The following is a 23,180-nucleotide window of genomic DNA, read 5'->3' as shown; positions in this document are numbered from 1 at the left end:
GGGAGCGGGGCAGGGGGTGGTGCGGCCGGCCCCGAAACCGTTATTTCAGCGCTGCGGTTCCTCTGCCCTCGCTCTTCCTGTCCAAATATTTTTAAATTTACGCGCCTTCCCCAACAGTCTGATTTTATTTATTTAGTTTCCTCCGCCGCCGCCTCGCCCCGGCCCCCCCGCCGAGGAACGGCCCCGGGGGCAGCCGCCGCTCCGCGTCCCATCCCCGCCGCACCGGGCACCCCGCACCCGGTACCCCCCTGCTTGGGGCCGCCGCGTTTCTTCGCGACTTTGAGCCCCTTTTTCTTCCACCCTTCCCCTTCTCCTGCTCCTGTTCTTTTCCCTCCCGCTGCCCGCAGCCCGGACTGGAGCCTCCTCGGCATAACCCCGGTGCCTCCGCAGCCCCTCGGCCGCAGTGAGTACAGCACAGCAAGGGACCCACATCTCGCCGGGGGGATGGTTATGACACATATCTGTGGCTACTGCCCGGGCTGCGGCGCTCCCGGGCTTCTCCCCCCCCCCCCCCCTCCCAACCCCGAGGTTTCAGGGATGCAGAAGCATCTCTTCCTACATAGAAGACAAAAAGCAGCAGGTTTATCTCCAGGTTTCCTTAACAAAATGGGAAGCAAGGTGGATCTCCCAGCCTGAGCGCTTTTTGTTGCAGTTGGAAATGACAGAGAGCAGAAAGAGCAGGGAAACAAAATGAATAAGCAGCCACCCTTCTTGGTTTCTATATCACAGAGGCGAGGAAATTATCGTGCGATGTAAACCCCACGGCACGTTTCTGAGAGCCACATGTGCCAAGTCTGCCTCTGCAGACCTGATTTACAGAGCTCCACTCGAAAAACTAACTTCTGCCATGGCCCTGCGTGGTAAGATGGCTCCTTGCGTTTTGAAGAAGCACCAAGTGCAAATCACCAGGGACGTTTCCCAGTGCTAAAGGTCACTGTTTGTCACCCTGTACTTCTTCGCAGAACGTTTGAATTACCTTTCAGCATGGTATCAGTTGTAATTGTGTGAAGTTCATCTTAAGGAATGACGAGGGAGAGCACTCTCCTGGGTTGGATACTTCAGAATAACCTTGACCTTTCATTAGTGCTTATCCTAAAAGATAAATCAGACAGGGAAAGCAGGGAATTGGGCGAGGCACCTGCAAAAGCATAAGTGAAATGTCTCGGGGTTGAAAGGAGTGTTAAAATGGCTTCTGAATCCTACAAAACCAGGGAGACTGAGGGGCTAAAAGACAAAACCCAGAGCTCGCAGGCAAAATTCAGCCTGAGACACACACAAAGACCCCGGGTTCATTTCCTCAGCCCCAGATGCGTTTTCGGCCGTCAGTCCAATCAGCACTGCTGAAACTCAAACTGCCAAAAAGGGTAAATTCCCTCTGAAAGCAACTGAATCAGCCAAAATCAGCTTTTCAGGGAAGTACAAGACCACTGAACCATGTTTCCAGTTGCATTTCTTTATTCCTCCGTAACTGCTTTCTGATCTTTGCAGAAGGAATTAGGAGGGCTGCTGGTATTTATGAATATTTTAAACAAACCAGCTTAATTCTGCGTGGGAAGCATGAGCCATTCTGCTTCGCAGTGCAGCCACTAAAAGGTTAAAGTCAATGCAGAGCTCCTGGTGAAGTTTTCCTTCAGCAGATAGTGCCTATCAAGATGGTCTTTCTTTCTCCTGTTACACCCTGAGAGCAGGAAACGGGGCAGCATTTATACGGCAAAGCAGCCCTGTCACTCCTTAATATGATCAACACAGTGATATTTTAATGAACACTTTTCTACGAGGAGATAATGAATGTTTAAAGGAAAAGATACTCACCCAGCCCAAAACACAGTAAAATGTGATGCCCTATAGAAACGCTGAGTATTTGGAAGCTTTTAGGGTTTGACCCTACAAGAACAATTCTGGGTACACATCACATTTATAGCAGAGTACAGTGCAGGCTGGAATGAGGGCTTCTGCTAAAGTTAACTGTAATTTTCTGGTGAGGGAGGACCACATGTTTAGGCCTTAAATTATTAACATCTATTCTGATGGAAATAGGGACATTTGGATACACTTTGTCAAACCCAAGAGAGTGCTTTCTGCTTTAGGTATGTTGCCACCGAGGTGATGTGCCACCGCTTGAATAGCTGCACTTCCAAATCAGGCATGCCAGGACAGGAGCATATTGATCGGTCATGAACTTTTGCTTCTACTTGGTAATGCTGAAGAGCAGGCAGAGAGGATTTTCAGTCCATGCTGGCTGGAATAGCAGCAGGCCTGGAAACCGAGCTGTTAGCTGTGAATACCTCATACAAAACTGATTATTCCTTATTAATTTCTGAAAGGAGATGTACACTCTGCTAGAAAAAGCAGCTTTATATCTGGACACACCACAGTTCTCAAGGGTGTGACTGTAGGGGTGCAAATAAAGCTGTATTTAATCTCTCTCAGGGAATTTTATAGAGAACATCAGTGAAAGAGAAAAGTGTATTTGTTTCATGAGCACTGTAACTTTTAATGATATCCCCTCCTTGCTCCAACATATATGCTCTGAACAGTGTGATGTCTGGGGATTTTTCAGATGTAATTTGGTTTAGCTCTTGTAAAATAAGGGCTGCAGACAAAAAGCTGTGTTACCCTGTCATATATTCACAGCATTCACAATCCAAGCACTGCATGCCTATATCGGAGTGAACAACAATTTCCTTCGTGTACCAGCATTTTAATTTATGGAAACATATTGTTTTGTGTAAAGAAGGTAGTAGATAATTAACTGTATTCATTTAATCTAATTATAGGCCTCTGAGGCAAAAAGCTGACACTTTTCATTGTGGTATATTCAGAGAAGTTAATTGAAAAAACATTGCAGCCACAAGGCATAACATGCCCATCATATATTTGATACTAATTCTTTTCTCAAAAATGGGATGAATCTGATGCTCGCTTGAGATAAGGATTACTGTTACTCACTCGAGTAAGGCAAAGTCTGGGGAAACTCATTATGCAATGCTGCAGTGCACTGCAATATCTCTGCCATTCCAGAGCTAACCACAGACAACTTAATTTGCCAAATTGCGAGATGGTTTTGAAATGCGCACAAGTATCTATTACAAATTAAGGGAAGATTGAGCACATTTTTAGCTGGGACGTAGGTCAGAATTTGAACAGAGATCTGCTTCGAGAAGCAATAGGTCAATGTATCAGCTCCTAGCTCTGTTTAATCTTTAGGAGGAACCAAGTAGTAACAGCAGCCTTACCCCTTGCAGTTGTTACTCGGAGTGTAATATATGTTTTTAAGCTATCAGTATGGCAAACAAATAAACAGACAGCAAAGCAACACTTGCAACTCCCAAGCATACAAACCATCAGGCCATTTTTGCAGTTTCAGGGTCATTTTTCCTATCACCTGATATATACCAACAGCTTTATCTTCTGACAGCAGTGCTACTTTCATTCTCAAAAGGAAAGTAAAGCAGCTCAGCTCTGCAAAGCTTGCCTCCCAGCTGACAGAGAACACAACAGATCAGACATATTGATTGTGGGGAAGCATTTGCCACGTATGTTAAAGAAATTCCAGCTTTTAAGCTGAATCATCATCTTAGAGGCAAATATCACCATTCCCCCCTACTTTTATTGGTGGAGGAGTGTAACTCTGGTGTCTCTGCAGCTGTAGCAGCACCACAAGCAGGACACCTCCAGCTGCTGAGCATCCTGGCTCAAGTTCCAGGGGCCTCTATTTCTGCTCTGCCTGTGGGCACGCTGAGGCCACCCAGTCCTCTCCACCTCTCTCTTCCCATGTCTCCAGGCAGTGTTGCTCTTAGCTGGTGGGAGATGACATCGCAAAGCCACCACACTGTGATGAAGTGTGCCTAATTACTGTGGTGGTGGTGCAAGCCCCCTTAGGTGAAAAACAACCACAGTGGAAGGCCACCGAGCTGATCACAGGGCTTTGCTCTGCTCTGCCAGGGAGAGGCATTGCTGGCAGCCCTATGTAGAAGTCCAGAATTACTTGTTTTCAAATATATTTTACAGAGATGTTTTTCACTGTGGCTAAAAAGGCAGCAGATTGCACTTTAGGCACTTCAGATGTTTGTTAATAAAGTCAGAGGAAGTCTGAAAAGTAAACAGATGGTGACATGCGGTCACCTTAACTCTGGAGCTCTGGCTCAAGAGATCCAGAATATTTGATAAAGAAGTTCTCTAACAAGAAAAAGAAGTGTGGCTATAGATAGCCATACCCAGTTCCTGCTCCTTCACCATTACATATAAATCACGATTTGCACTGATGTCAGACTCAAAACCCCAGCCTATTCTTTAGGAGTTCAGCCTGCAGCCACACTCCTCCTCTCCCTTGATGCTCCTAACTAATCTTCCTTCTGCCTGGCTCCTGCCTTCTCTTTCTCCTCTGTGGTTTTGTCAGATTACTCCCAGCTCTTGCTCTTTCATGATTCGTTTATACATCCATTCCATGGCTCCTGTTTCCACTCTTTGTGCTCTGTTTTCACCTCCTAGTTTCCTTGCCTTCAAATGCACATCCAACCTCTATTTTTTTGCTTTATTACTTCCCCTGGCATCTTATCTTTATCTCCATCATGCTTATTAACCTCCTTACCTTATGTATCATACCCTGTCCCCACTGCATAGCAGAATCTCATTATGTAGATACATATAATCTTTTTTTTAACCCCTAGTCACGCAGAACTGCTTCCACAACTGATTTCTGTCTATGATGTCCTAGGAGAAATCCTAGCACTGGTCAATAATCGTTGTCTCCTTGGCATCTACCTCTTTCATCTGCTCCTGCTTCTCACTTTCCTTTCCCTCCCATGCTCTGCCAGTTACCAGCCTCCTCCCAAACTCTTTCATCTTGGTGACCCAGCCTTCTTTCCTCACTGCCTCAGCAGCAACAGAAGAAAGGGAGATGAGGCACACAGGGGAGATGATGCGCACAGGAGTACCCAGATGTCACAAACATTAATCTCTTAGGAATGCAGGAGGAGATATAGCAGAGAAAGGCTGCTTGGTTCCCAGTGCCTCAGGCAAAGAGCATACTGGGTTGTTCTGTGAAAGAGCTGCACACGGTGCCTGCACGCCAGGCGGATGCCGAACATGGAATGGCTCTGTCAGCACAGGCTCATCTTTGGAAAACTGAGCTGCCAAAAGTTAACAATTCTTAACCCATCACGTGCAAACCGAGATGTTGTGGAGCCTTCTGTCTTTGTTATGTTCGGATGCGCATCTGTGAAACCACAGCAATGGTGCTGCCAAATTCCATGTTGCCACTGAAGAGGTACATGGATGAAACCAGGCCAGTGATGGTGCTCCATTTCAAATTCCTTCAGTTGAGAAATGGGGATGCTGATAGTTCTGAGTGAGGCAACTGCGTTATTATTTTTTAATATGGGCAAAATATTGTTTTAACCTTGCTCTTGAAAATGACTACAGTGGTTTAGCTGGGAACTGCCAAAAACCAAACCTGGGGCAGATGCTTGGCTCAGAAAATACCAGCCCAGATGGTAACAAATAAGATGTTATTAAGACACACCGGACAAGATTAAGCAGAGCAGTTCAGTGACTTTGGCCTAAATGCGGAAGATTTTTAAGTGATCTGTAATGAATTTCTTAATAACAACTTTGCTGAAACAAGCAGAAGCCAGTCAGAGTTCACATTTTTGGGTGAAGACATTTCCTCTGAAAATAAAGGTTATGATCCAGAGTGCTCTGATGTGAACAGGGAGAGGAAGGAGTGCACGGGGACTGAGACTGGGAACACTGGGACTGAAGGCTGGATCAATTTCTTTGGCAACAAAACCAATTTTAAAGACCTACAGAAGGGTAGAAATAAGTTATTAAAGGATATTCTATGGAGATGAAGCTTTATGGAGACAGCAGAGAGAAGGGGAGAAAGGAATTGCTCTTGTTCAACAAAATTCTGATCGATTTTGCTCCAAGAGCATCAGAGCAAAAGAAAGGGAAGCCCAAGTATTTTGTTAGCTCTGGGGTTCTTAAACACCCCAGCTCTGTTCTGCATGTGCCAATGGATTGAGCCCAGAGAGTAAAGCAGGTACCTTGCCCCACACCCTCTTTAGTGCAGTTTACCATCACAAGTCTCAGGGCAAGCACAATTTAACAGACCTTAAAGGTGCTCCCCATCTCCTAGAGTTGGCTGCTTACCTTCACACACCAAACTGGAAACTATGGGTGTTAGTTTGGGTGCTGCTCTGTAGGTTGAAACCTCCCTGCAATGACGGATGTCAGAGCAGGCTGGACAGCTGAGGGTATTACCTGGTTCAGTCATCTGACTTCAACGCTCCGCTGCCTCCCTGCTAGAGACTTCAAGAGTAGGTTCCCAGCAGTAGTTGCAGCTATTACCACTGACTGCTACTCTGCATTTGAAATTGCCATTCCATTTCTCTGCTATGAATGAAAGTAAGAGAGTCACACAGGTCTATTCTAATACACAGTGAACTGCCTGTTAATTTGCTAGTACATTCATCACCTTTTTTGTCTATAAAATCAGTACTTTAAAATTCTTTTAGCAGATCTAATGGATTCTCTGTCACTTGTTTGCCTAGAAGATAGGCTGTTGCTTGAAAAGAGCTTAATTCAGGAAGTCCTGTGGCCTTTGTTTTGCAGGAAGTCAGATGAGGTGAAAATGGTGGTCCCCCTGGCCACTTTATCAGCCTGTTTGTCTAGGATTTTAAGAGCAAAACTGCATTAATGCTGTGAATTTATAACTAATGCAGTTAAAACATTCTGAAACATCCAGCACAGCCCATGTTTGAAGAAGTCTGGTTGCATTAAGCAAAATATTTTATGTTAATGACCATGACTGTATAAATTACAGTAAAAATGGTGGCCTGCGATAACACTGCATGGAGAAAAGTATGGAATTAAAACTACTTTAATTAAAAGAAACCCAGCATCTATCTTCATATGCACCAAGCTGAAAAATCATTTTAGGTGCTGCTGCTTGGCACACAACTTCTTTTGCTTTTCTTAGAAGTGCATGTGTTTAACATGTTCAGATTTCTTTTCAGGTTTAATATTAAACCTGAGTTGGCAGTGCTTAGTTCTGGGACCACTGCAACATTTACACAACATACCTTAATCTTTGTGGTATTTTATGCTCAGCACCTTCTTCCATTTGATACAGTTTCATTTTTTTGTCTTTTTAGCTGGAAAAAAAGGAGGTTTAAGGGTAGCAGGAAAATTGTCCTGACAACATGAGCTAATGAACCACAAACTGCCTTCAAAGAGAAAAAGTAGCAGGAAGTTCTTTCATACCAGGTATTAAAAATAGACTGCCCCAAGTCCTGGAATGCACACGGCAGTTATGTAACGATTTTTCAGTGACATGCATTAGGAAATATTCCCAGTAAAAGCTTTTCCTTCCTAACACCCAGTTTTACCCCTCTGAAGCTTGGAAACTCTTCATATGGATGCTTCTAAGAAGTCTGAAATTACAATGTCCATTTGAATAACCTATCAATTAGCAAACCACATAATGACACCATCTAATGGTACAATTGAAGTATTTGAATTTAATATAGTGTTTTCATACTAGTACAATATGAAACACATGATGGAATCCAATTTCCCCCCCCCCAAGTTAGACTTGATTTTTTTCTGACAATGTAATAACTTTGCACTGGAGCCACCAAAAGAGATGAATCAGTTTGGGTACATAAGTAATGAGAACACCAGCTATCTTGGAGCACTAAGTATTTCACATGTTTCAAAGAGGGTTATTTGGTTTTAGGTGCCTTTGATAAGTGGGAGGCATCTGTGGAGGACTGACAGGAGCCATAAGAGCTGTATCTAGCTTCTACCATATTGAGGAAACTAAATGGTGAATTATAGTGAACTAAATTGCAAAGTATTCCTCAGGCTTTTCCCCAGAGACTGAGGAGCTTTTCCAGAGGTCTAAGCTCTGGATCCTGAAAGTATCATTTGAATTTGAGAAGGTAATAAAGGAGATGGAAAATAATTGAAGTCTAACTTTTGGATTTTCAGTGTCCTATTGTTTTATTGGATTACTTAATGTTCATAACAAAGCCCTAGCATCCTCTGCCTATAGCAAGAGCACCATACAAGGAGAACAACATACTTCCTTGTCTGCCCAAAGCCTGCTCTGCCTTTTCTAATGTCTGTTAAAAGACACAAGCCCCACCACAACCTTTAGACTTCCACGGCCACCATGAAGTTATCTCTAACATTACTGATTTCAGTTTATACTTCAAAGACAGCAAAACTTCCCAATGTGAGGGCTCATGGATCCCTCTCACCCTGGTTAGTAGCTAACTCATGCAGTGTCAGTATTTCCTAGGTTGTCACATACCAAGGTGTATCCAAAAGCACAATTGCAGTTTTCATCATCCAATCCTGTCAGTGATGGAGAGCGATAGGAAGCAGTATGGTGGGTGAAATTCTGCTCACATTTTGGCTCCTAGTAATAAGGTTTTCCCAGCTCATGTAATGGAAATTACATACCAGGATCTCCTAAATGGTCAGCTATGACTATGGTAAAGCAATATGAGGGTTTTTTCTCAGATGAGTAGAACCCCATTCTTAGTGTTGAGTCTGGCTTTCCTGAGATGTCTTTAAAATATCTTCAAAGCCAAAACTGCTTTTTTTGTGGAGCAAGTAAAGCTCCACACTGTTCTTTTTGAGAACACAAATAAACTGACTGAGGTACAATCAGAGAAAACATCAGATTTATTTTCTCTCCTTCCTGTTCTGCAGAATGGCAGAATTAACAATTCCATATTTGATGCATGGAAAAAACTGTACAACATTGAAAATACTGCATTTGGGGAAGATACATAAATAATAAAAGCAGGAGCACAAATGAGCCTCTTGTAGGGAACCTGTTTGTTTGGTAAAATAGTACGAAAGATCTTAATAGGCTATCTGAAAGAAAATTAAATAGGGCTCATGGAATCCATGTCCAAAACCTGTATCAGAAGAAGAAAGTGAGTATCAGAGCTGAGATAAAAGTTCTGCTTTTCAAAATGACAAACATATTATTTTTAAGATCAAGGTGCCTTTAAGGTCATAAAATGAAAGAAAAACCAATGAAGTTATCAACACATTCATTTGCTTCTAGATGCTGTTCTACAAATACACTTCTGGGAATCTAGTGCCTAAAAAGTGATTTGTGAATAAGTCAATACTTATTTTTCTACGTTGGTACATATGCAAAGCTCGAGTTGTTTATGTGGGGAGGAACTGTTTCATGCATAGTATTCAGTAGTGCTCCGAATTACAGGAAGACTCTCATCATTCAGCCTGATCAGTTTACATGAACTGAAGCAAATAACATCCTCTGTTTTCTTATTCATTTCATGTCTATTTTCATAGAAGCAAAAATGCCTTAAATCAAGACTTTGTCCATTTTGAGGGAAGGACATTTTAGAGCAAATAGAGGATTACAGACTCCTGTTACATCTAACTTCTCTGTAAGCTGTGCTTCATTAGGCATTTGGGAATATTTCTGAGTTTTACTGCATACATTCACTTTGTGTATGAGATTTGCTGTCACCGAATGTGATATTCAAGGTCTACATTGCAAGTGTAGCTGTAAACAAAAGCTATTTTGGCTGAATTTAAAACCTCAGGTCTTTTCTGTCCCTAAACCAACATGGGAAACCTTATTTGCATATTCAGAGAAAAAAACATTCCCTTCTTTTCCCAAAATTTTCAGTTATTTTGCTTGTATTTTTCCTTTTGTTCACATACCATTTTTTTCTTCATTAAAGTTGCTGATGTGCCTAAATAAGTCTCATTATTATATTCATAAATGAGACAAATTTGAGCTCACCTATGAAAACAAAAGCAAAGCTCTGTTTTCATCCACTTTCATCCACTTTACAAGCAGAGATTATTCTGTAGCACTGAAGGCTGTATTTTTGTCATGGTCTGAATTTTACACTGTTTGCTGGCTATGTACAACAGAAGAACAGAAAAAACCCATCAGAGCTTGAGACACTTAACAGGATGTCTTTGGAATATTACAATTGCGCTAATCTTTTCTTTTGCTTGAGCCAGCATTCCTCTCGAAAGGAAGAGAAATGATGCTGAGACAACTTATTACTGCAGATTAATTGTATGGTCTATTTCCCAAGCATTTCACTTGGCCATGCCAGCCTGTTTAAATCAGATGAGTTGCTGGAAGGTGACATAAAAGAGAGACCAAGTTCTTTAAAGGTGGCCAGTAACTTTTAAGGAATGAAATGAAATGACTGGCCTTGTTGCTTTTATCCAAGTAAAGCCTAAACAGGGTAGGGGAAAACGGAGTGATTTAGCCTCAGCAAAATTCCTGCTACTTGAGACCTTTTGGAAATGTTGACTGAAGAGCACTTGTAGACTGGAGCAGGAAAGAAGGCAGGCTTCATATGGCAAAAGCATATGAAACATAAAGAAAAAAGTGTAACTTTTTTCTACTTCTCATAAGAGATAAGTATGAAATCTGGAATATATTTTTTGGGATAGGAATTGGGATAGATGCACCTGCTCAAACCTGTCTCTACTTGCATGAGCACAGATAAGCCTGTTGCAAAAAGGCCCCTCCATTAGGTCCCTGTTGCTTCTAAGTCAGTGGGTCTGAATTTGCTCCTTTGCAGTGTGATTTGTTTTCTCTTTTTTAGCTCTGGCATTCTAGGAAGTATTTCCATGTGTGTACCCCTTGCCTGAGTCCACTCTTGGTATGCGGGCCTCCACGATTAAGCAATCCTGGATCCTTAACCCATTGCCTCCAATTTTCCCAGCTTGCTGCCTTGGTCCTTCTCTCACAGCTTTTCAAAATCCAGTTTGATCCAGTCTATCCACACAGGAACTTCTATTCATCATAAAAGCTTTTTGGGATCATAAAAGTGTAATTTTATGGTTAAATCCATCTTGTTTTCTCTGGGAAAACTTAAAGGCAGTGCATAATGAAGGCAGCTTAGGATTTGGCATTTTATCAGACTCTCAAGGAATCTCTCTGAGTAAACTCTCTTTCATTGGGAATAGTTATTTTTCAGGAAGCAACACTTGAAATTTTCCTTGCCAGCACAGAATTCTGCAGAACCCTATAGAAGAAGGTGGCACATCACCCAAAGAAACCTTTCACTACTCTGATTGCTACATCTAAAACAGTGCATCCTTCCTTCACAAAGCAAGCAGGCCTAAGCAAATACTTCAAATGGAAAATTACTCTTTGAGAATAGGGCATAGACATTTTAGTTATAGACAGCAGAAGATTAATAGACACTAATACAAATTTAGAGTGGATAAAATACTTATCTCAGTGCATTGTAAAGCTAATAAATTCCTATTTTGCTAGCACATCCTAGATATGACTTATTTTCAGAGAATTACCTCTCACAATTTTAGATTCCAGAGAAATATGATTCCCATAAACTCAGGGATTCCTTTTACTAAAGTGACCTTGGGGAAAAGATCTGTTTCATTCTGTGCCTAGTCTCTTCCTTTCCTGTCTCCCCTTATCACTTTAGAGAAGGCAGTACCATCAGTGACACACACTCTGCAGGCTCTGTGCTCCTGCCAGCCCGCCTGCCCTGCAGACCATGGGCAGGAGCAAAGCTCCTTTCAGGGACCAGGCACAAACTTGTTCTAAATGTTACTCAAAAATCCTAATCTGAATCTTGGTACCAGATATCCATTCATTTATTAAGAGCAAATAGAAGAGGCAACTAATGCTGCACTTTTTGTATTATTCAAACCTGCTGCTAACAATGAAGAAGATGATGTCATTCCCTGGATGTGACAAAGGACTAATATTATATGCAGTAAAAACAATGAGTCAACAGTTTCTATGCCCTTGAGGTCAAAGCATTCAACAGTTTTGAAAGTAGACTGTTCTTTTTGTGCACAGAGCTTGTAGCTGTATATTAATACAAAATGTGTAAAATCAAGATACAATTTGAAAAAAACCACATATTTTTTTAGTTTAAAACTGATTGTTTCCAACCAGAAGTCCAATTAAAACATGTTATAACATAAAACAACTGATAAAAAAGTCACCCACATAGGTCAAGTATAATATTGCAAAACACCTTTTTTTGGAGGGGTTAAAAATACATTCTCTTTGTTATCATTTCTGTGATCTTAAAAGGCACTTTGCAATTCCCAGTAACATTTAGCAAGAATTGTATTAATACAGCAATTAACATGAAATGTTCTGGAGATATTTTGTAATGGTCTGAAAGATAAGAAGGACCTTTAGCATGGAAATGTGTTTTGTGAGACAATTGAAAGCAGGGAGTCTAACAACCAAAGTTTCCCAGATATTCTGGAATACATGAGGTATTGACCTGCCCATCTTTAACCAGAGCTTCATTTAGAATGCCTAGTGTTGATACAGATCCTTTCTTCAGTAAATGTAAAATCATTATGGAGGATTATTATCCTTCTCACACAGACAGTGAAACTGAAGCACAGCAAAGTGACAGTTCAAGGTCATTTTAAAGTCAGGAGAGTTTGGAAAAGAACCCAGATTTCTCAATCTCTGTCCAGCACTCTGCCCACTGGGCTTCATTGCCTTGCTCAGTATCTGCTTGATACAGCTCCTTTTGAAAACCAGATAATTTAACAACTTTGAGAAGTTTTCAATTCATCATATTGTTGTCTATAATAATTTTATTTTCTGGAAAAACAGACTTGCCTAATTAGATCAGGCTGCTGACACACAATCAAATGCAAGGGAATCCCAGGCCATCTGCAGCCTCTGTTCCTGTTGTCCTTGCAGATTGAATTCAGAGACAGAAAAGCAAACCGGATCATATCTAGATGGGCTTCTATATAGCAAGAAATATGAATTTGCCCGCATGGATGCTAAATGTCAGTGTTTTGGGTTAATATGAGCCCTAGTGTGAATTAACAATATTCGGCATCCAGACAATTAACTGAAATTACACCTTAGGTTCTGAATCTCAAGGAATTTTTTCTGGCATGCTGACAAAGCACGGACAAAGTTTTCTCAGTTTATGCTGACTGCTTTATTCTGTCACCTAAAATAACTGCAAATGCATTCAGATATAACTTATGCAGTAGAGCCCAGGCCCAGTCAATTACTTACCCAAAATATGGAAGAGTGCATCTATCAGGTTAGCTGGTCAGGATCTTGACAGCTTTATTAGAGAAGTAAATGCAAGAGGCATGGCTCAATCTGATCTTCGAACTCTATGTTTTCTAACACTTAAGAAACTCTTTATCATTTAGGTATCTACACCAAATATTTAAGCCCTAAAGATATTTCAGGTGTTTAAGGGTTATGTCATACTGCTCAAGCAAGGTGAGGAAGCTTCTGAGTTATTCCAACAGACACAAGGGCTCCAGGGCTCCACATGGTTCCTTACAAGCAACAGAACTGAGAGGATTTTAATGATGAGGACTCGTTAGAGCAATTCAATTCAAACATACACATTTCCACCAAAAATTCAGTGACAAGCTGCTCTTATAAACTCAAACAAAATCAGACAGATCTGAGACATTTGAGACAACATGAAAAGACTAAAGTAACTTACAGAGTTTCCTTTGGATATCTTGAGCTAATTACAAATTGTATGGCATGCAGAGTCTGGTATTTTAATATTCATTGTAATTGATCCTCTATAGTCACAATTAAGGAAAGACACAATTATTTTATGTCATGTAAAAGAGTGATGAAAAGAATTTTCCCATGTGAAATAGACAGACATTAGAATCCCTTTTTGAAATCGTGAGAAATTTTTGCAGGCATTATCTCTTAATGAAAGCCACCATCTGAATGTACTGCAGAAAGAGTCATGCATGCTGCAGCCATGTTAGGAATGCTGTTCAACAGAGAATATGTATTTGTTTTCTTCCTGATACACAAATACAAATACATTTAATTATATTAAAAGTAAAGTCATACATGGTCTATTAAATAAGTAGACTTATGATGAAAAATAAACATTTGGGCTCATATCTTAGTGTGTTCCAAGAAGGGATCTTTACCTGACCTTTGCTTTTAAAGCCCTGATCTCAGCAACAAACTGAAAATCTGCATAACATTAAGTACTGTAAGTGCTATTGAAGCTGCTCCTTTGTTAAACAGGACATGACAAGTTTAGGCACAGAACTTCCCAGTCAGGAAAATACTGTAGATCTTATTTAAAATTAAACACATTTTCCTAAGCAAATGACATTTCCAAAAGAATATTGTAATAAACCCTCCCCAAGCAAAGGCATATTAATATTAACTTAGAGCCACCTTAGTACTACAAAGTTTGGCTAATATGAGATCTGACAAAACTGAAGTTCTGTTCAGTGTTATTTTGACTGTCAGCACAAAAATGTCACACCAGTAGCATTTATGAATTCATAAAGACAAACATATTCTTGATATTAAATAATAAAGATAAAAACCTCCAAAACCCAATAAAAAGTTTTTAATGAAATTGTGAAGCAAATCATTTGGCTTTGGGCCATTTTATGTCTGTGTCTATCACATCACCATCAGACCCATTTGTAGGCCAATCCTTTACCATATGTTGCAGTGTCTGTTTAGAACCTCACTCTTAACTATCATTTCAACAAATCAGTTACACAGTATAGCATGATGTTATTGATCTGCAACAGTATTACAAGCTCCAGGATTACAAGCAGGGAAAGTATGCAACAGCACCAACTCCAATTCTGATCTTAGCCTGTGATACAATTGCCATCATGCTGCAGTATAGATACAGATTTAGCTATGGCCCAGGGGTTTGTATTTCTTGGATGTATTAATCAGTTTCACAGTTCTAGTGTTACTTTTCTCATGTATTAATACAGACAAGAATGTTTCACAATGTTAAAGAAAAAAACAAGTTTAGCTGGAAGGCCTTTTGAGAGAGCATCATATGCTCTCCTCTAATTATTCCATAAAGTTAAATCTTTGTCTTATTTTCTCTCGCTGGTAATTTTCTATTGTTGGGAGGAACAAGAGGGAAACTTTATACCAATTTTAATATATTTTCCCTGGTGAAACAAACTAAGAAGCAGACATAGCATGCATAATAGTTAACTATATTTTGTCAGTCAGTTTTGTCTGTGGAAGAGAAGTTGTCATACAAACCCTGATGGATATTTCATCATTCTGGAGAGATCCATACCGGCTTCCAGGGGGGAAACATGGGAAACCTTTGACTCGATCAGTCATTTTCCTAAGTGCATAGATAGGTCTGAAGCCTATGCTTTCTACAGAGAAACGGTGAGAAGGGATCTGAGAGGGGCCTCACTGTATGCTATCTCCAGCTGCAGAGCTGAGGATGAACCCAAATCCTACATTCTGGGAGCAGTAGCAGGAGCCTGTGCCCATTTTCAAGTCAAGGTCTGAGTCAAACTGCTCCTGAACTTCAAGACAGGGTTGGGGATGTTGGATGCTCCTGAATCCTAATATTAGGCAAGCAAGCATAGAGGGACTTCAGGTAAACGGGTATGGTGGGTAGGCTTTCCTACTGAACTGACAAAATAGGGCAAGATTTTAGATAGGATTATTTTCTTGCAGAATACATCATCTGCCCTACCAGTCAGATGGAATTATTATCCACTCACAGCATTCTAATAGCTAGAATGGTATTACTCATTCTCTTTAACAGAAACTTGTACTGTGGTTTTGGTGACACACTAAACATTTATTTTGATCTTTCTTGTGTTTTCAGGTGGAAATGCATTGTCTCCTTCTGATCTTGGATTAGAGTCCATACTAAAATAAACATTTTTAAAAGCAATTAAGAATACAAGTTTGTGGATTTCTTTGTAAATGCTGGTTATGGGCCTCCCATAATGAAGCAGCTTTTTCTCTAGAAGTCTTGCTAAGTCCTCATTTGGAAACTGTCTATTTTCCCTCGCAAATGCTGTATTATGTGAGTTTTTTGACAAGAACAAAATACTGCTTTTTAAACAGAAGTGGATGTTATCACTTCAAATGTGCTTATATGTATTTCCTGTGCTTAGATATAGCCTAGCAATAACAATACCACAATTACCAGAACGTATAATCTATAATGTAGTCCTGTGTAAATCAACACATTGCCGAACGAGTTGCACACATCCTGCAGGATACCACTGCCATTCTAAATTGTTTCCGGTTAACACTGTGCATCTGCAGGATGATTTCTGAGCCGTGCTCAGGCTGACTCCCAACTTAGAACACTGAAAATTACCTCCTTCTAATATTTAAAGGGATCTAAATGTAGATTTAGGTATAGACATAGGGCTAAAGCGTGTCTTGTTCAGGACTGCCTAAATGGGAAACCAGAAACCAGACCTAGAGGAAAAATAGTTTTGATGTTTTAAAAGCACTTAAGGGATTTCCAGCAAAACCCAAAATCACGCAAATATTGCAAGGGCAAATGTTCAGGATTTCATCTTGGTTGTTAAATTACAAAAATAATACCTGGGTTTTACATACAGTGAAGACTTAAAGGTATGGTCTCAGATACTCTGCAATTCTCTTTAGAATAGAGCATTATTTCTTCTCTGTGTAAAACATCTGCAAAACACACATTTTTGAAAGTCATTTTATGAAGTCAGAGAAAAAACAAAAGTCCAAACTGAATCAGAAATACGTCATTTTAATTGCAACAAACATTGCAGCCATAGACTTGGAACAATCTTACAGGAGTACTCTGATCAAACGTCACTGTCATGATTCAGTCCAAATTAACTAACCAGACTGACTGGCTTGCAAATTAAATCTAGCTGACCTGTTCAGTGACTTTGCTCTTTTAGCTGGTTCTGTGATTCTGACTTTTCTAAACTTATGCTAAAATCAATATAAATTAAAAAAAACATAAACCACTTTAAAATACAATTTAAAAATATGATCCTTAAAAAAAAAGAGGTGGCAGTTGTGTTATTTGACAACTTTTAGAACTGGACCCAGTAAACCTCTACTCTCACTATGCTTTATAGTTGGGGGTCAGGCCACCTTCCATAAGTATATATAATTTCCACTGAATTCCTTACAAGCCACCAGAATTTTAGTGTGTTTTATAATAATAATATAGCAATTTAGAGAAAATATTAAGCAACACCTGTTATTTTTATCTTTCTGATACAGATAGATCATACTAAAAAGAGATTCTAGCAGGAAGCAACGATGAATGCAATGTTTGCTTGAAAGGTATCTTTCTTAAATTACCCTTTTTTTCTTGCTGCTTTTGGTACAAAATAATGTGATGAATAATGATTCAAACTTATCTATCCATTGCAGAAGGTTATGGAGAATATTTACTGGGTTAGCACGCGTACCCGCATTGCAGAGGTCATTTGAGAGGAGCAAGAAGCAACCACGGCCATGTGGCCAAGGGCAGCTGAAAAATGGAACAAACATGTGCTGAGAGGAATGACCAAGCACCTCTGCACTTCAGCTCTTCTGGGACATGCAAATCTGCTACAAAACAGTATAGCCATTCAGATCCATACAAAGAACTTTATCCAGTAAGTTTTGTTGTTTTTTCTGTTGTGAGTGGTTAATTTGTGTACTCATTTTACATTCCCTGTTATTGCCTTTTACCTTCTCTAGTCTGATCTTGTGTAGAAAGGGGCTCATACACTTGTTCACTTCCACTAAATGCAGTTTGGGGTGGCTGTCTTTTTAACTATGATTGAAGAAAAAAAGACTACTACCAAATTTTATCTGTATATACCAACTCAACCGCTCTCAATAGTAGGTCCCTCTGTAAGCATTTTGGAATTAATAGTCACCCGTACATTATTGTATGACAGGGAAATAAGGATTCTGGCTATCACTGGCTGCAGAAAAAACTCAAGCTACTATGTGCCATGGCCACACTAGGGTGACTGCATGGAAGCCAACTTAGCTGAAGCTGAGGATGAACTATTCTGCTTGTCCAGATTCAGACTGACTCCTGTGGTACTGCTGAAGCAATCTAGACATACATCTCCTTGTGCCATCCATGAGAAGACATTTTGGTGGGCATGATGTTTGCACTGGGAACCCTGCTAGGGCATACACAGCTCTGCTGGTCTTAGTCTCTACAGACACAGTTCTTCATTCATCATGAGCCTGTCTACTTATTCCCTTTTGTACATGATTTTGGACTGTCACACGTGTGTGTGTTGCTCTCACTCAGACAGCAAACAGACCAAGCTCTACATGAGTGATTTAAAAAACAGGCTTCAAACTTGTGATATCATTAGAAATGCAGATGATGTGCTTATAAAACAGTTATTAATTCTTTGATGATGCAGATACTTCAGTCAGTTATAAAAACGTGATAGAATTATCAAATTATACTTGTGTTATTTATTGCTAACTTTTTAGCTGTGGCACCACCTTGTGGACATTATTACAGGGATGAAAAGCTGACTAGTGCCAACAAAAGCATCTAAACCAGAGCAGGCATTTTGGAAAAACAACAACTGTATTCAGACAAGTACTGCTAAAGCAGAGTAAAATAACTCAATTAAAAAAGAAATCCTAAAAATCCACTTATGAAATAAAATGTATAACAAATACTGCCAGCAGTGTACTCAGTTGTCTCTGCAGTTTTTACCAACCCTTCTGGCATCAGCCAAGTGTAGTAGCCTTCAGAACTATTTTTGTTCCTTCTTGACTGATTAATTAGCAGCATCTGAACCCCAGTTCTGTCGTTGCTGTGCAAACAGACACGACTTGTGCAAGTATCCCAAGCAACAAGACTTGCAAAATCAAAACCGTAATACTGAACGTGTGGAGAAAATATTAGGTCGTACTCCATAAATGTAAACTCAACAGGCAGATTAATGTCCAAGCTAAGCCACAAGAAAAATAAGCTGCGATAGAGATGAACTGGTGGATCTTTTAAATGCTTGCTGAAAAACAAAACAAATCAAAACAATTAATTCCATTCTGTTGGTCATTAGATTCCCAGAAAAACCTTTCACAGTTGAGGTAACAGGGTATTACTGTTATGAGTACTCTATCTACTATACAGTTGAGTCAGTAAAGCACAGGAGCCAGAATTTAAAATGGCAGGAGCTCTCAAAGTTGTGTGCAGCATATATCCATCCTAAGTGTGCCTATGCGAGAAACCTTAAGAATGCAATCTTAAACACTGAATTGCATTTTCTATTTCTATCTCTTCAAAAAGTTCTGCATACAACTTGTTATTTATACTTGCATAAAGTGAAGGTAGAAGATTTGGACCCAGTTCCTCCCCTCTTGGATTGTCAATGGACTGTGCTATATTCTGTCCAGGAATCTCACATGGATAGACTCTGTTGGGGATGAGCAGCTTCCATGTCTCTGGCATAATATCGGGGCACAAACCCTTCATTTTATGTCTCTTCTCCAAATGGACCTCTGTAGCCCAAACACTACAGGCCCTTCAACTAATACTGTCCATACCACAGTCCTCCGCCAAACTCTCCTTAGCAGTACATGAGAGTTTACTCAGTGGAGCATTTCCATTTCTAGTTTGACAAATATATAACTATTAAAAGCAAGGCACAGAAACTTGAAAGCCTTCAGTTAAGAAACAGTCTTTTAAGTAACTGTTTCAGCTGATGATATTTTCTCTTTGTTAGTATCTCTTTTTAAATGAAGTTTGCACAAGTTTCTCCCTTCTTCTGCAAACTCTTCCCAATTAATCATTATAGTGACAGGAATAACCAGTAAATCAAGTTTTTGGCTGGCAGCCTCAGAGCTTGCTCCACAACTGCCCACTGCCCTCAAGCCATTTTGAACTGAAATGGAGTGTTACAGCAAACATCAGAGTTCCCTAAACTGAACCAAATGAATAAGTAGTTAACAAACTTCTACAGGGAAGCTTGTTTGACATCTAAGGTAACTCTTAGAAGAAGTGGTCTAGCATCTGAAAAAACCAAACCACTCTGGGAAGGAACCAAGCACAGAAAATCTCAGACAAGCTAAAATGATACACTGAGCTCTGTCAGACAGGTGAGCAAACCCATTCCCAATGGAGTTTGCAGATATCACCCATGAGCTGTGATTTACTGGATTTTGGTGACATGTTACTCACGTGGATTCCACATCTTAGATCCTTCTCTATTCTTGCAGTTATCCATCTTAAAGGAGTAAGTAAAGGAGTTATATCATCATTACTGCCACTCACTGCATAGGATCAGCAGAAGAGGTTTGAGGAGTAGTGCTAAGGCACTGGCAGAGCCTCTGAAGACTGCTGAAAATAATCCAATCTATATGTATTGCACCAACAAAGAAACCTTGGTGACAATGAAATTCAGAGTCAAATTTACTCTTTCTTAAATAACTGGTTTTATATCAATGTTCATTGTCAGAGAAGTTAGCAGCTGAAGTTAAGACTGTGGTGGATTACAGGAATGGAGTTAAAATAGCTAAACCAATCTCAAAGGTAGTCCGTTCCACAATAATGCCACCCTGAAACAGTTTATCAGGAAAGATCAGAATATACATCAATATAGATTTTTAGAAAGTTAGTTTATTAAAATGTCATGTAATGCAATTAAATATATTATGCAGTATAAAGTCTATACTAGAAAATACTGGAACACCATGTTTAGGTAACATATCTAAACATACACTGAGATGGTTGGGTCAAAATAACTTTGGAATTAATGAAAGAAAGCTTGGGCAGAAAATAACAATGTAGTTTTGAAAGGAAATACTTCCATTAATGATGTAAACTGATATGATGTCATACCTGTTTGTGCTCCTGGGCCATATGAAACAGAATAGGCTGGACACAGTGGATGCTGTAAAAGAAGATTGTTATTTTCACATTAAGCTTTTCAACCTGCTTGTTTATGTAGATATTTTGACAAGTTATCCTTAATTCTAGAACAGACACTACTCTCATTGGAACTGGTGTCTTTCCTCTGGGAATAGCACTATCGTACCTGTTTTATGAAAGAACATAGAGTAAAATGCCATTTTCTCCTTTATTATCTCAATATTAAAATATCTTGTAAAATCTAATACAATTTTTATAATAGAGATTTTAAGAATTGTTTCTTAGAAACTCGATTTTATTTTGTTCATTCTTCATCTCAAAAAGATGAAGCAGTTTATGCTGGTAAAATTGTTTTCCTTTAGTATCTTCATACAGTAAATATCACAGTTATTTTACTTTTGGTGCTAAGTAATTCCCTAGTATAAGCGCACTGTCTGGAAAAAATACAGGGCTTCCAAATTCCTGGTGACTTTTCTTTGGGATTGTCTATTAAAATTATTTTCAATTTAACTTAGTTATTTCTGAAAAGTTAGGCCTTTGCTACCCCTTATTCATACTGAGTGCAGAGATTCTCCTTCTCCTTAGGCATCATCAATGTAATTCTGTTCCCCATTGCAATCAGTTGCACTAGAGGAGCCATATTAAGGGCCCTGGATGTATTTAGATGAAAGTTGTCATCCACAAACCTGCAGCAGTGGTTACTGCAAACCTGGGGTGACACAGGAGAGACTGTGCCAAGTCTTATATTGAGTTCAGTTTATAGAAATACCTTATCTCTCATCTTCTTGAGCAGGTGAAAATGTTATTTTGAGTCCATCCCATTCAGCTGTTTTGCTTTTAGAAAAGAAGCCAATAAGCTGTGCGGTAAAAATAACCTTGTATTTCCATAATGATACTTTCTCCAGAGACCTGAATCTCCCTTGAATGTTTTAATTATCTCTTTCCTGAAAGCCAATGAAGTAGCCTGGCACTATATTAAAATCATTTTCTTTGCATTCTGCAAGAACTCATCTCTTGCTGAATTAACATATCAGCTGCAAAACCAATTTCCACAGCACCAGTGACCTTATGTTACTCTATGTGTTACAGAAACAGTTTCAGAAGGCTGCAACAGTTTAAAATTATTCAGTATAAATCCACTTAATAAACCAATACATGCAGGAGACCAGACCCTGGAATTATGGTGCTAATCTGTGTGGTCTCAAGCCAGATTTCTGCACTTTTAAATGCTGCACCCACCAACACAGAACCGCAGGGGGTATTAATAGAAAATGAGATGGAACAGGCAGAAATCTGATCAGGCTGGAGAAAATCCTGGGGGGAAGAATAAATGAGATCACTCAGCACCCCTGGGGTAAGAATACAGGGTACACAGGCCTTGCACAAGGGAAATGATTGGGTTCCTACCACAGGGAGAAGTGGAGAAGGGCACCAAACCCAAGACATGAAGTTTCAGGGAGTCCTTCAATAAGAGAGTAATATTGAGGTGACATTCAGAGAGCTTGTGGAAAAGGATGGATCAACCCAGACTCCTGTAGTCCAAATGCAGAACCTATTTGGTCTACGGAGAAACAAAGTGCACAACTCTAGCCATCAAAAGACAAGGTAATATTATTAAGTTACTTAATACTTTTTTCAGCAAATGAAGGTTGCATAAGCTTCTGTGCTTATTAGACATTAGATTTAATTTCCTGTATTACTGAGAAATGGGTGACTTGGAGCTATGCCAGCTTTGGATAGATATAATAGGCTATAAATGTATAAAAGGAAAACATTAGAAGTAGGAACTGCTGCTAGAGGTGTCAATTTAAAGTAACACTCTTCCCCACCAAACCCCCATCCCACACAGAGTCTACTGCAATCAGAGGAGATTTGCTGTAAAAGCACTAAGTCATGGAAAAGTGATGGCAGATGATAGCAACTTATGACTAAGTGTATTTGACCTTCATATGTTACTTGTGTCTGAAGACTTGATTTTGTGATTTTAGGATGAGTTCAACCACTGCAAAATTTACAGTCTTCTAATAGTTATCACAGGTGTTATTCATATGCTTCTGTCCTTGTCTGCCAAACCCATTCTGACTCCATATATTGATAATAAAGAAACAGGTTATTTCTTGGTGTTTCATTTGCTGGAGTGCAGAAAAATCAAATCAAGTGCTTTATAATCTATTTATTTCTTAATTCGTTGTACAAAGTTTTCCCTTTTTCTTAGAGGCAACACAAAAGAAAAAGTGTTTTCAAAAGGAGTATCTGGGAATTCTCAACACTGAAAGTTAGTTCTTTGGCATTTTCATGATGGAAACCAAAGGTAAATCTTCCTATCACTATTCAGTTGACTTAAAAAAATACATTACTTTGTCTTTCCATATAAAACTCAAGTAATGAAAATATGAAAGTAATTTCTGAATTTAATCTTTGTTTTCTGAGGGTGCTGTAAGAATAGTTTGACACTAAGTACCATAGAATATGCAATGTAATTATGTATTTTGATTTTACCTTGATCAAATG

The 23,180-nt window shown here is 39.5% G+C and overlaps 1 long non-coding RNA gene across 2 annotated transcripts; it reads left to right on the top strand.

The window, feature by feature from the left end:
- The first annotated feature begins 225 nt into the window (after positions 1-225).
- Positions 226-17,600, top strand: LOC115946830 (uncharacterized). 2 transcript variants are annotated; one of them, XR_004080843.2, is made up of 3 exons: positions 226-403; positions 17,054-17,116; positions 17,207-17,600. It is a non-coding gene; the product is annotated as an uncharacterized lncRNA (long non-coding RNA). The 2 variants fall into 2 exon arrangements; XR_004080844.2 differs by lacking the exon at positions 226-403 and adding an exon at positions 15,738-15,854.
- The last annotated feature ends 5,580 nt before the right edge of the window (positions 17,601-23,180 follow it).

This window comes from Melopsittacus undulatus, chromosome 6 (genome assembly GCF_012275295.1).
Source record: "Melopsittacus undulatus isolate bMelUnd1 chromosome 6, bMelUnd1.mat.Z, whole genome shotgun sequence".
Taxonomy (NCBI): Eukaryota; Metazoa; Chordata; class Aves; order Psittaciformes; family Psittaculidae; genus Melopsittacus; species Melopsittacus undulatus.
The sequence above is the reverse complement of the archived record's forward strand: the minus strand, read 5'-3'. Positions and strand labels throughout refer to the sequence as shown.